Raw genomic sequence first — 11,960 nt, forward strand, 5'->3', positions numbered from 1 at the left:
CCCTGGTGCTTCAGCTGCTTGTACCCATGATGGCGTGGTTCAGCCTGTTTAGAAGAAGGGTGCCTGCGTGTGGCAGTGAAGCAAGGAGATGGTGAGTATTTGCTGCCAGCTCTCAGTGCAAGACAACAGCACCCTGGATATTTGGGTGAATAAGAGAAAAAGGGAACACTCTTCCCAATTGGAGAAGATCTATTCAGCACAGGTATCCAGGGATGTTTCCATTTTAAGACCTGGTTTGTTGAGCAAATCTTTATAGCAAGTAAAAGAGATCAAAAAGGACAGTTTGCTCTTTCATGCACAGAGTGATCCATGAATCAAAAAATAAGGATGATGCAGCAGGAATAAGAAGCAAATTATGACTCAGTGTCCAGACATCCCCGTGGCAGCAGCAATCATTGGACTGTGTTAAAATGGGCTCATTCATTTGCTGTGCAATGGAGAGGATGCAATAGCTGGAGGAGGAGGAGGGGTGGGTCTGCTTCCAGCCTTCAGACGTTGCCTGTTCCCCAGCTTCAAGAGCTGGTGCCCAGGCCCACACATCTGGGCACAAAAGCAAAGCAGCAGTAGACATTTATTTTTCTCAGCAATGGTTTGCTTCTCATTTTTTACAGCCTAAACTGCTCAAAAAATGCATTTCCACCAGACAGCAGTGAAGGCTCACAGGTCTGCCCCAAGGCAGGTGTAACTATGCCTTCCCAAAGCTTTCAGGGCAGCAAACCGCCCTTACCCTGTTTCAGTTCAAGCTGGGATCTCGATTGTGTCTGCAATTTAAAGATTAAAGATTAAAGATTTTAAACATTTAAAGATCATTACCCAAGTTTATGGTAGATGTCTTGAATGGAGACAGCTCCCTGGGTCAGGCCATCCCAAGCTCCCATTGTAGCTGGCGAGAGGGATGAGCACCCCCAGTGCATAACACATCTGACCCCTTAAGGCTGAATGATCTTCTGGAAGCTCCAGCTTCTCTCCATGAGCCCATTCAGGGCACCTGCCATGACCGGCTAACATAGACACATCCAATTTGACCACCTTGAGCATCTTTGCCAGGCCCTGCAGCCCCGTACTTGGGTGGGACCTGCCTAATCACTGGATTGAGCCAAGTGCCCCAAGCTCGCCCTGGGATTGACCTGTAAACAAGAGGTCTAAGGCTGAGCAGAGGAATTCTGCCTGGCTGGAGCTTGATGGTGTGGGTAGAGTTTGTGGCTAGCTTTGCTGGACAGAGGTCACTACACGTGCTCAGAGATCAGTCCGTGCCAGAAGTAGATGCAGAGACTCGTATTTTGGCTATGAGCTCTGCTAAGGATGCGAGAATAAACTTTCATGTTTCAGTTGGACTTCCTCAGTCTTAAGCAAATGACCCCTTCCAAGAAGCCATCTGAAACCTTGTGTGCATGGAGTGGGCTCCTGGAGGTGACTGGCCCCTCAGCTCAGGCACTGTGGTTTAACCCAACCCACTATCTCTGAACAGCCCTCAGGGAACTTCTGCAAGCTGCCCTAAAACTGGCCTGCCTCCAGCTTAGTGTCCTCTCCAGGATCCGATAGAGACTTGGTCCTTGGTGAGAGCATTCGGGCTCCCACCCGTGGGACATGGCACTAGCCCAGGCAGTCAGGGCTCATACATCAATTACAGCAATGCAGCATCTGCTGGACACACATCTCTAGGACCTCTCTCCTGGCTGGGTTTTAGCAATAGCTCTGTCATGGCTCTGGATTTTCATCTGACAGGGATGCCCGGGGTGCCAGAAGCCCAAAACTGTCTGAGTTCATCTTTTGTGGTGCAAATGCTCTCAAACTCAGAAGCAGCAAATGAACAGTTGTTTCCCAAGGAAGCACAGCCAGCCTTGTGGCAATGTCAGGAGGACACTAGAGTTGTCAAGGTGAAAACAAAGTGCCTCCTTTTTCATCTTAGAACCTGATTCCCAAGGTGCACCTGGGCAGAGTCACAGCTCCAGCGAGACGTGCCATAAATAAATCCTCCCAGCTCCAGCACTCAGCTGGTTTCCAGCACATCAGAGTTTTTTGGAGGTAATGAGCTTCCTGCACTCACATCACTTGAAGCTGCCTCATCTGCCACAGCTGCTGGAAAGGTCTGGCCCTCCCTTTTTTCTTCATCAAAAGTTTGATTTCAGCTCCACAGCAGCTCAAATGCACAGCAGGATAATTGCAAAGCTGGAGGTCTTCAGATTTCTTGGGCTGGATTCAGCTCTCTAGTAACCAAGAGGAGCTCCAAGCACTCGGTCCTGGGTTAGTTCTTGCTCTTGGGCTTTGAAAACCCTCCTGCCAGGCCTGGTGTCACCAGACCTCACATGTGACTCCACTGAGCCCATCAGAGGAGACCTGGACAGAGGTGGCACCATGGTGGTGAACACCAGGCAGATGGCAAAGCTGCTGAGAAGAAGGAGAAGCAGGATCCTGGTGTGGTCAGAGCCCAGGAACCATAACAGAGGGATGTTTGGATGTCTCAGCTGTGACCATGGCTCCTGAAGAGGACCAGACCTGAGAAACATGAAGTCACTGCGGGAAGGCTCAAATCGGAGAGGCCAAAGAGTATGGATGAAGTCCAAGGCTGCTCTCTCATGCTTCTCACACCAGAAAGTGGCCATCCCAGCCTGCAGCCAGAGCAAAGCCTCCCAGCCCTCAGTGCTGCAGCAAGGACCAGGCTCAGAAGCGAGATCAGCTCTGGCCTTTGGCTTGAATCACGTCACCTAATCACAGATGTGCCGGGCAGGATATTTCTACAAGATGAGAGTCTCCGTTGCTGAGGAGGGAACATTTTTGCGTGCAGCTGGGGCTTTTCTGAGTGCTGACTCAGCAGGCTTCATGATCAGCCAGCAATGCCATTTCCACGGTATTGCCTCATCCTTATTTGCAGCCCAGCAGAGGTCTGACTCCATCCTACCATGAAGGATATGGCCTCAGGGGAAGGCTGATGCAATGAGATGGGAGCTGCTCTCAGGCTGGGATCACCTCTGCGAAGGGGATGTTTGTTACCCTCTGGGAGACCAGGCTTTTCACCACGAGGCCCTGCAACAGTGCAGAAGCCTTCTCAGGTCCTTTCCTACTGGTCCGTAATGGTGCACCAGATCCGTCCTTACTCCTAGACATAAGCAAATCCTGCTGAAATCAGTGCCGAGTGAGTAACAGGAAGATTTCAGGATTATACCTGCCCAGGTCTAGATTTGCCCAGTTCTGCTTTTGGGCACTGCAGGCTCCTTTTTAGCCTGTGACCCCCCACAGCATCCCCCCACCATACACACAGCCTGGACCCTGCCACCATCCCCACACTGTATTTATGCAGCCGATGTCTCCTTCAGACCTGCCTTTCACACCCTGAGCACTTGTAGCCCTGTAAAGCCCAAATCCACTAATGTTACTCATGCATTAGAGCCGCACCACCTTAATCAGGAGGGAAAATACAGTCCAGAAATCCAGGAGAAAGCCCCAACAACCTCTCTCGAGCCATTCCTGCAGCCTGACAATTACCCGAGGGGGCTGGATTTGGATGAACGTGTTAAGCTGCCATAATCCGCCCGTGCCTCCTGGAGAAGCAGCCTGGTCCCTCGTCCCCAGCTGCTCATTCCCCGCCCTTCACACCCCCTGTGCTGGCACAAGTGTTTGGGTAGCCCTTCCCTGGCTCAGTTCAGGGAACCAGCTGCCTGGAAAACATGGCCAGCATCAAAGACCCATTCAAGAGCCCACAGGCGAAAACTTTTGCCCAGGAAAGGAAGGGTGTTTGAGAAGTGGGACAGTGCGTGGGGAAGGGGAAGACATGGCTTGTCTCCTGTGGCAATGCTTTGCACTGGTCCCTCCAGCTTGAACAAGATCTCCCCTGAGCAGGGCTGACGTTGGGGCTGTGGTCTACTTTGGAGATGCAGGGCAGCCCAAAGAGTTGATACACCTCATAGCGTCACTTCTGCCTTTCCATTAGGCTGTCAGTCCTGTGAAAAGAGGACATGAGGCTTATTTGGTGTGAATTGATTGTATTAGTGTTTATAAACCATTTAATAATTCACCCTGATTTGGTCCAATATCATTCTGATGACAGATTGATAATCCCTCCCCTTTTTCTGGCCAAGTTTGTTCCTCTCTGCCCCATCTTTCTGTTCTTTCCAGCATCCCCCCGCCATGAGCTCCCACAGGCCCTCCACCCTGAACACATCCCATGCATCTACATGCTCCTTTATCCCACCTCTCCTGTTCTGGCCTGTTTTCTCACCTCCCCTTTCATTAACTCTCTGGTCACGTCTGGATTTTTATGAAGATTTTTATGAAGCTAAAAAAAGAAACCACGAAACTCCTCTGCATTCCCTGCACCCTCCTCTCTTTGTTCTTCTTTCCTGCTGAGCAGCAGGCTGATGCTTTTCTTCATCTTCCTCCCTGCAGATGCTCTTCATTTTGCCTGTGGTGCCCCTGCATGCAGCAGCCTCTGCTTTCCCATCAACATCCTTACTTGCTTGTGTTATCCTTCCAGGTTCAGCCTTGCTCATGTGCTCTTGTCCTCTTCAGTGCTCTGGTGTTTGATGGCTTGTGCAGCCCTCCTGCTCCTCTCCTGGCAGGTCCTGTGTTTCTCTGTGCTGAGAACATTTCCCATGGAGTTGAGACAGAGTCCTGCTCCGGAGCTATCAGCTTTCCTGCTGTCCTTGCCCTCAAAGATTCCCTGCCAGTAAGGTCCCAGTGGGCTGATGCCTGCTTTTTTCATTGATGTCCATATCCCATGGCTTTGTCCTTATGTATTGTTCCACGTTCCGGCTACATTACCCCTGAAATTTGCATTTGTACCTTTTCCTGGTCAATCCTTACTTGAAAATGAGTTAAGAGCTCTGATTTAAATGTGGCCTCTCTTTGTTTTCCACCAAAACAAGTCTCATCCACACACTTTCGCTCTCTGCAGGATGCAGCTGAAGCCGTGTGCCTCCAGCTCCTCACCACACATCCAGAAAATGAGGACACGATGCCATCCCCAGGCTCTGGGAAAAATAGCAGAGAGTTTGAACAGCAAGGAGGAGACAGGCAGCTGAGGTACATATCCCGGGATGGTGGGCACCTGGGAGTGAGGAACCAGCACTAGTTTCCTGGCTGTCTTCTCCATCATACAACCCTGGGTCTCAGCATACCCCAGCATCTCACATGCTCTCTGCAGAGCTGTCAAGTGCCCTTCAGAAGATTGGCTGGTCTGCAGGGACACACATCTCCCCTTGCACCGTCTGCTCCAGGCTTGTGCTCTCCCAGCAGACACTGGTGTGTCACTGGAAGTCCCCAAAACCCTCCATGGGTCTATGAGACTGTGCAGAGCCTCTGAGGACAGGTCTTGAGGTCAAGCGGCCAGGCTGCAGGCTGAGGTATGACCTGGAAGACTTTGTCCTGCCCTGAAGATGGAGAGGGAAGGTGTGCTGATGCACTATGGTCCATGGAGACCACGGAGATGGCTGCCCAGGCTGAGCCAAGGATGGGTTCTGCACACAGATCTGGGGTCTCAGAGCCCATCAGGGAAGAATGTGTCCCAGTTTAGACCATTTGGATGTTTTTAACTGGTGTGAACAGGGCTCTGAGCTTGATGGATGGAGCTCAGCTGAGGAGGCATGGGTGTCTCCACCTTCCTTTGATGGAGCTGAGGAAACTGTGGGCAGAGCAGGATGCTGGTTTGATGGAGGGATGCAGGTCCCCCCCTGCACTCCTGTCCCCTTCTTTCCCTTCCTCCATTTCTGAAGTTGCCAGACCTTGTGGTCCCCACCCAGGACCTTGGCAGTCAGGTGGCCAGGCTGCCACTGGCCTTTGGGAAGTCCCGTGGGATTTGGGTTGGCCAACACTTTAAACAGGACTGTGCTCCACAGGTACTGGGAGTCTTTTCCCTCTCCTGGGGTTTAGGCATCTTTTATCTTGGTCTCCTTTATCTTGAGGTCCTGAATCCATATTGGTAGGTGATTTCTCCAGTTATTGGCAGGTACAGACAATAACTCCCACTACAATATCCCTTCATCAGCTGTTAAAGACCCCACTGGAGCATTTAAAGGGGGAAGGACCTCCAGGGCGAGGCTGGTGTGGGGTTTTCCTCCTGTTCAAGGACACATGGCCCAGTCACAGAGCAAATATGGAAGTCTATTAAGGCAGTTTATAGGAGCTCACATTGAGCACTCAGATTAATTAGCTGGCAGTATTGCTAATGATCTCTGCTGCAATGAGTTGTGCTGGGAAATGCACAGCTCTGAGGGCTTCAGGGAAGCGGGTCTGATGGCAGGCATGGTCTCTCTCCAGACAGGCTGTCTCCCCTTGCACAGACAGAGCTGCTCCCTCCACCTGGAGTGCTGCAGACATATCTGGCCCTCCCAGGCTCTGTCAGGACTCTCCTATTTGTCTTTCCTCCATCCCACCCACCTCTTGAGATCCTGCAGCAAGCAGCTCCAGTCCTCAAATAGTCTGGGAAGACCTCCCCTGCTTGCTGGTCCTGCAGTGCCACCAGCAAGACCAAGAACTTCCAGGATGGTCCCAACTGGACTAAGGACTTGACTGGGGACAGAGTAGAAGTGGAGAGTGACAGTGGTCTCTTGGTTTGCCCATGCCTGTGCTGGACTGTTGGCTCAAGACACTGCGACATCACCCTGGTGAGCCTGCAGGCCACAGAGAGCAGTGGCTCTCCCAGAGGGTCAGGTGCTGGGGACAGTGTCACCAAACAGCTGGCAGCCATAAGCATGTCACACATCTCATTTTCTCCCTGTTTCCAGCCCCAGTCTCTGTGACTGGGACCAAGGACGCCATCAGCTCTTGGGGTAAAATCTTGGCTGACTTAGGTTTAATAGCATCGCAGGCTGCTCCTTTCTTGCCTCCAAATTCACACTTGCCATCTGGTTAGCAGAACACCACTTCTGCCCGGGGGCCACCTTCTCATCATAAACACATCTGGGAAAAAGGCAAGTTTCATTGAGGACAACTGTTTTGTGCTGCTCCCTCAGGAAAGGAAAGATGACAGAAAAACTGAGAAAGCCCCAGAAGCAATGTGGCATGTCTCATACTGGTGCACAGTCCTCCTTTCTCTCCCCATGGCCCCCAAGCCATGGTGCCTCCGAAATGAGCAGTCCCTAGGCTCCCAGGGTGGGAGTGACAGTGCCTGAGCCTGAATCCTCAGGACACGAGGGCAGAGAAGGAGGGATGCTCAGGAAGGGTGCCCATCCCTGCTGAGCACCCCCTGGGTAGAGAGAGAAACTGCAGCAAGTCTTTGGTGACTGCCCTGCTGACTGGCAAACCCCTTGAGATCCTCGATGACTTTGTGTAGCTTGTTTGGGCTCTGTGGTGTGTTTCATACTCATCTCGGCTCAATCAGGGATTGGGGTCCCATGAGGATAGAGCTGTGATTATTCAGAGCCTTCGTTGGCAGATGCCTCTGCATTTCTGATCCCTACACACATAAATAAACCAGGGGCCACGCTCAACGCCCGTGGTCAGGGGCTCCCTACATCTCCTTGGCTCCTTCCCTCCTCAGCAGCTCTCCACTGGGAGGATGGACATGTCTGGGAGATGCAAGTGCTTGAAATCCTGCCCAAAACCAATATGTTTCCCATGTTAAGGAGCCAAAAGAGGCAAAATGGCCAGTGCTATCCTAGGACCAGCCAGCTCTGAGTGCTAGTCCTGAGATGGACAGAAAAGGCAAGGTTGGGGGACAAACCCAGCCTGGACAGCACGCCAGAGGCCACATGGGTGCAGGTAGTCTAGGAGGGGGAACCAGTGCTTGGTCCATGTCCAGTGTCCCATCTCCCAAATCCCAAGGCACATCCTCTCCATCACAGCTGCTTTGTGCAGGGGCTGCTCTGGTCCCAGCTAGCCTTGGGACAGTGGGATTCGGGGTGTCTGTGACTCCCATCCCATGAAAAGCAAGGGGTGAGGTGGTACCCTGACTGCTGCCTGTGCTGGGGAAGGGCAAATAGGTCAGGCTGCACCAGGAGTAGGTGAGGGTAGCAATGGGGGGGTGGATGCACTGCAGCCCCCCTTCAGGGCTGCTGCCACCACACTGGAGGAGGGGGTGCTGTCCCCCTGCCACTAGGTGGGCAGCAGGCAGGGATGTGCCTGCAAACCCCCAAAGTCTTGTGATGGGCTCTCTGGGGTGGCATCTGAAGGCTGCAAGGAGTGTGGGGCTACACATGGCCCCGGGTCACTTTATGCAGGTGCTTTTCTGTGGGACCAACTGCTCACTGTGCCACTGTCCCACTGCAAGGGCCCTGGAGAAGCCCCCTAGGCACCTGTGGAGGTGTCCGTACTGCTGAGGGAAGCAAGGAGTGCAAGGAAGTGCCACCCCCCAGCTTCCACAGAGTTCAGCATGTCCCCTGAACCGCAACCAGGAAATTCAAACTATGCGCAGGGCACAAAAGTTCAGAACAAGCCCAAGTCCCCAGCCAGCTATAAAAGTTTGGCCAAGATGAGTCAACACAAAAACTAAACATTCAGGCAAGCAATGGATCCCAAGGAGCACAACTCAGCTCAATTCTGCTTCCCTGATGAGCTGCAGTCTAGAGGCAGCCCATGATGGATCTCTATAGGATCCTGCACAGGAACTTCAGCTCTTGGGTGGTGCAGGCAGCTGAGATCCCTCTGCACCCCACAGCACCAGCTGGTCAAGGCCAGGATAGAGACAAAGGAAGGGTAGGGGCCTGATGCTGATCTGCTGAGCTCTGGAAGAGCCAGATGCTGAAATGTGACCAGCATTTTCCCCTCCAGCCTTTACCAAGATCAGGACGTTTGGAGAGCCCTGAGCTGATGCTGCCTGTATATCCCTTTGGCTTTCAATCCACAGGGTTGCTGGAAGGACTATTGGGGATATATTCCCAGGATACAGGGATAGAGGTTGCCCAAGGAAGGTGTCCAGGAGAGTACAAGCTTCAGGGCAGAGAACAAGCAGCACGAGGTGCCCCCATGCTCCTCGTGTCCCGCTGTCTGCTGAGTGGTTTGCTCCCTGTCCTGCCTCTCCCTGCTGCCTCTCTCCCCACCTCTCTGCCTTTCTTGCTGTTGAGATCCCTTCTAGCTGCTCAAGATTGCCCCAGGCTTGGGGAATCTCCCTTCCTCTAAAACTGTGCAGTCGTGTGCAACCTGCAGCAGCAGGTGCAATGGGTGGAGCAGCGCTGGCAGAGCCCCGATGCTGTGTCAGACCATTCCCCAGGGCCTGTGATCCTGATCCTCGTGGGAACTCCCTGCCACCCACCAATTCCCCTTCATATTTACTTACAGCTGCCGCTCATAAATGGGCTTCCCGGGATGGAAACCTCCAACAGCTTTTTGGACTGGAAAAACATGTGAAAACCTGCCACAATGGGCTGGCTGCAAGGTGAATGCCTGTTTCTCTCCAAGGCTCATTCACTCTCTGCTCACCACCTGGATCACCTGCAGCAGGAGAGTAGGGCTCTGCCTCGGCCGCGGGAGCCCTGGGATGGATGGTTGCTGACTGCCTCCCTGCTCCCTGTGGAGCAAAGCTGTTCCCACGGCTCCTGCCTGGCCACAGGCACCAGGGTCTGAAGCCAGAGGTCTGCCTGAACATCATGAAGGCCCATGGTGGAGCAAGAGGCACAGCTCTGCACATCCATGGCTCAGCTGTGCCCATTGGATCCCCTCCACCCTCCCGTTTGTGGCTGCGTCCCCTCTGTGGGATGAAGGCTCTTATGAGGAGCAAGAGGCAGTGCAAATTGCTTGGCAGATCCCTAGTCCCAAGCTGAAGAGCAGGCATAGGTGCTGAGGCTCAGGAACCCAGCACGAGATCCTGCAAGCCCTATGAATCCTTCAAGCCAGCCTGAAAAGCCAGCCAAGAAAGGACTTGCCTCGGAATGAAGGGCAGACGAGTGAGGTTCATGCCTCACCCTGCCTTTCAATGGAGAAGCAAGACCTGCCTGGTGCTGCTGCCCATGGTTTCCTGGCAGCTGGTTGATGTGCCGTGCTGCCTGCCTGCCTGCGGGCAGCATGGCCAGGTTTGCAGGTCACCCAGCATGCAGCTCTGCAGAGCGACCTTCGGCCACCCCGGGAGGCTTTGCACATACCAGGGTGGGACCTTGCACACACAGAAAAAGCAAGCCAACCCTTCTCTGATCATGCGGACTGCCAGGGTCCATCCGAGAGGTCAGAAGCAGAAGGAGCCCAGGAATTCAGGAGAAGAATGTGTTTGTTGTTTGATTTTTCAGTAATACGTTCTGGGTTGTGGCTAAATCCTGTTTGCAAAGTGCTGAGCCTGTTGTGAGAGCTGGGAGCAATGCGTGCACGGAAGCATGCAGGGGAAAACCCACAGCACGTTCCTGTCTCTCCTGGGCAGGCAGCTCTGCCCTTTCTGCTTGGCAGCACTGGCTCCCCCAGCTCGGAAGGGAATTGCTCCAGGAACATGAAGTGGGACTGCGGATGGACCCAGGAGTTCCAGGGCATGAGGTCCCAGCAGGTCCCCTTGCACAATGGGGAACAGACCCACAGCAGGAGCAGAGCCCATTCCTACCTGAGAGATCATCTCCCCAGCCTTGCCCCTGGGATGGGACAAAGCACGCTGGAGTCTGAGCTCCTGAGATCACACTTCCAGCAAACTCCCACTGATTTTGGAAGCCCATCTGGAGGCACGGGAACTCCCTCCCAATTTTCAGAGGGTGCTGAGCCAAAACACCTGCAAAACCAGCCCTGCTGGGGCTGGGATCCTGCACCAAGAGCCCCACTGCTCCCAGGCGAGTGGAAGCAGGAGGAGCCAGAAGGCTAAGATGTTTTTAAGTGGGGATGTGACTTATAAGCCTGAATCAACGCTCTCATTTCCCCAGGGACCCCAGTAGTGACATTTTCACTGCATGTTTTTTGGAAGGGGCCCAAGCAGTCAGGAGGACAGGAGTCAGTGCATGGCCCATGTGGGAAGGCAGCCAGGCTGCTGGGCTGGTCCCAGTCATGTGCTGCAGGGCCCTGGGGAGGAGGGCAGACCTGCCCAGCCTTGTCCCACAGCCTTGTCCTGCAGCCAGGGACACGTGGCACGACCATCCCATTGCTGGCTTCCTGGTGGGGCAGCCAAAGTGAACCACGCTCCCTTTGCTGCTGAGAGGCACCAATGCAGGGCACGGCAGCGTCCCTGTGCAGCTGTGGCTTCATCACAGCACATCTCAGCCTCAACAGGGCTGTGTGACATGATGGAGAGGGGAGGAGATGAGCCAGGTTCAGTATGGGGTTTCTGTGGTCCTCTCTGCACAGCAGCTGTGAGTCCAAGGAGGGTTGCAAGGAGCTCTGAGAGCTGGAGAGGGCAGTGGCTTCCCCCAGAATGGGAATCGTGCATTTCTCCAAAGGGGTCTCCAGGGTCACTCCCTATTGCACAAGAGCTGCTTTAGCCAAGCCACCCCGAATACGGACACCCACCAGGCCATGACACCTGCCTCTGCTGTGACACTCAGCTGCCTACGATCCCTGGTCTATTTTGGAGAGGGTCAGATATTCACACCCACCATGCTCCCCATGTTGCGATATCCAGGCATGGTCAGGGCACGCTGGGTGCCACAGCCCCAGCAAGCTGAGGAACAGCATGGCTGCCCTCCCACCTGCCCACCTCTGAAATTCCCCACCACAAATGGCTGGTTTGCTTTTGCAGCTGGCTTTTCCTGAGTGACACCCACCGCGGGCTGTTGGACCCCCACAGGCTGCAGCACTGGGAGCAGGGCAGCCCCGAGGCTCCTGCGCCACGTGTCCCCACACCCCCTCTGTCCCATCATGCAGAAAATCTCCTGGGGAAACGACTCAGGGAGTGGCCGCTTCTTAAAAACTCTGTTCAGGGCCCTGTTCCCCTCTTTCCTCGAGCTGCCAGACCTCTTGCAATAAATCAGAGGATTTTTCCCAGCACAGCAGTCCCACTGCCAGACCACAGCGCTCCACTTGCGCTTTTGTCTCTCATTCCCGATTGCTTCTCTCCTGTTTGCTCCACTGTGGCCTTCGCTCTGGAGTTAACCCCCCTTTTTCTCAGGGATGCATCAGCAGTGCTC

Source organism: Leptosomus discolor, chromosome 15 (genome assembly GCF_034619465.1).
Source record: "Leptosomus discolor isolate bLepDis1 chromosome 15, bLepDis1.hap2, whole genome shotgun sequence".
Classification (NCBI taxonomy): Eukaryota; Metazoa; Chordata; class Aves; order Leptosomiformes; family Leptosomidae; genus Leptosomus; species Leptosomus discolor.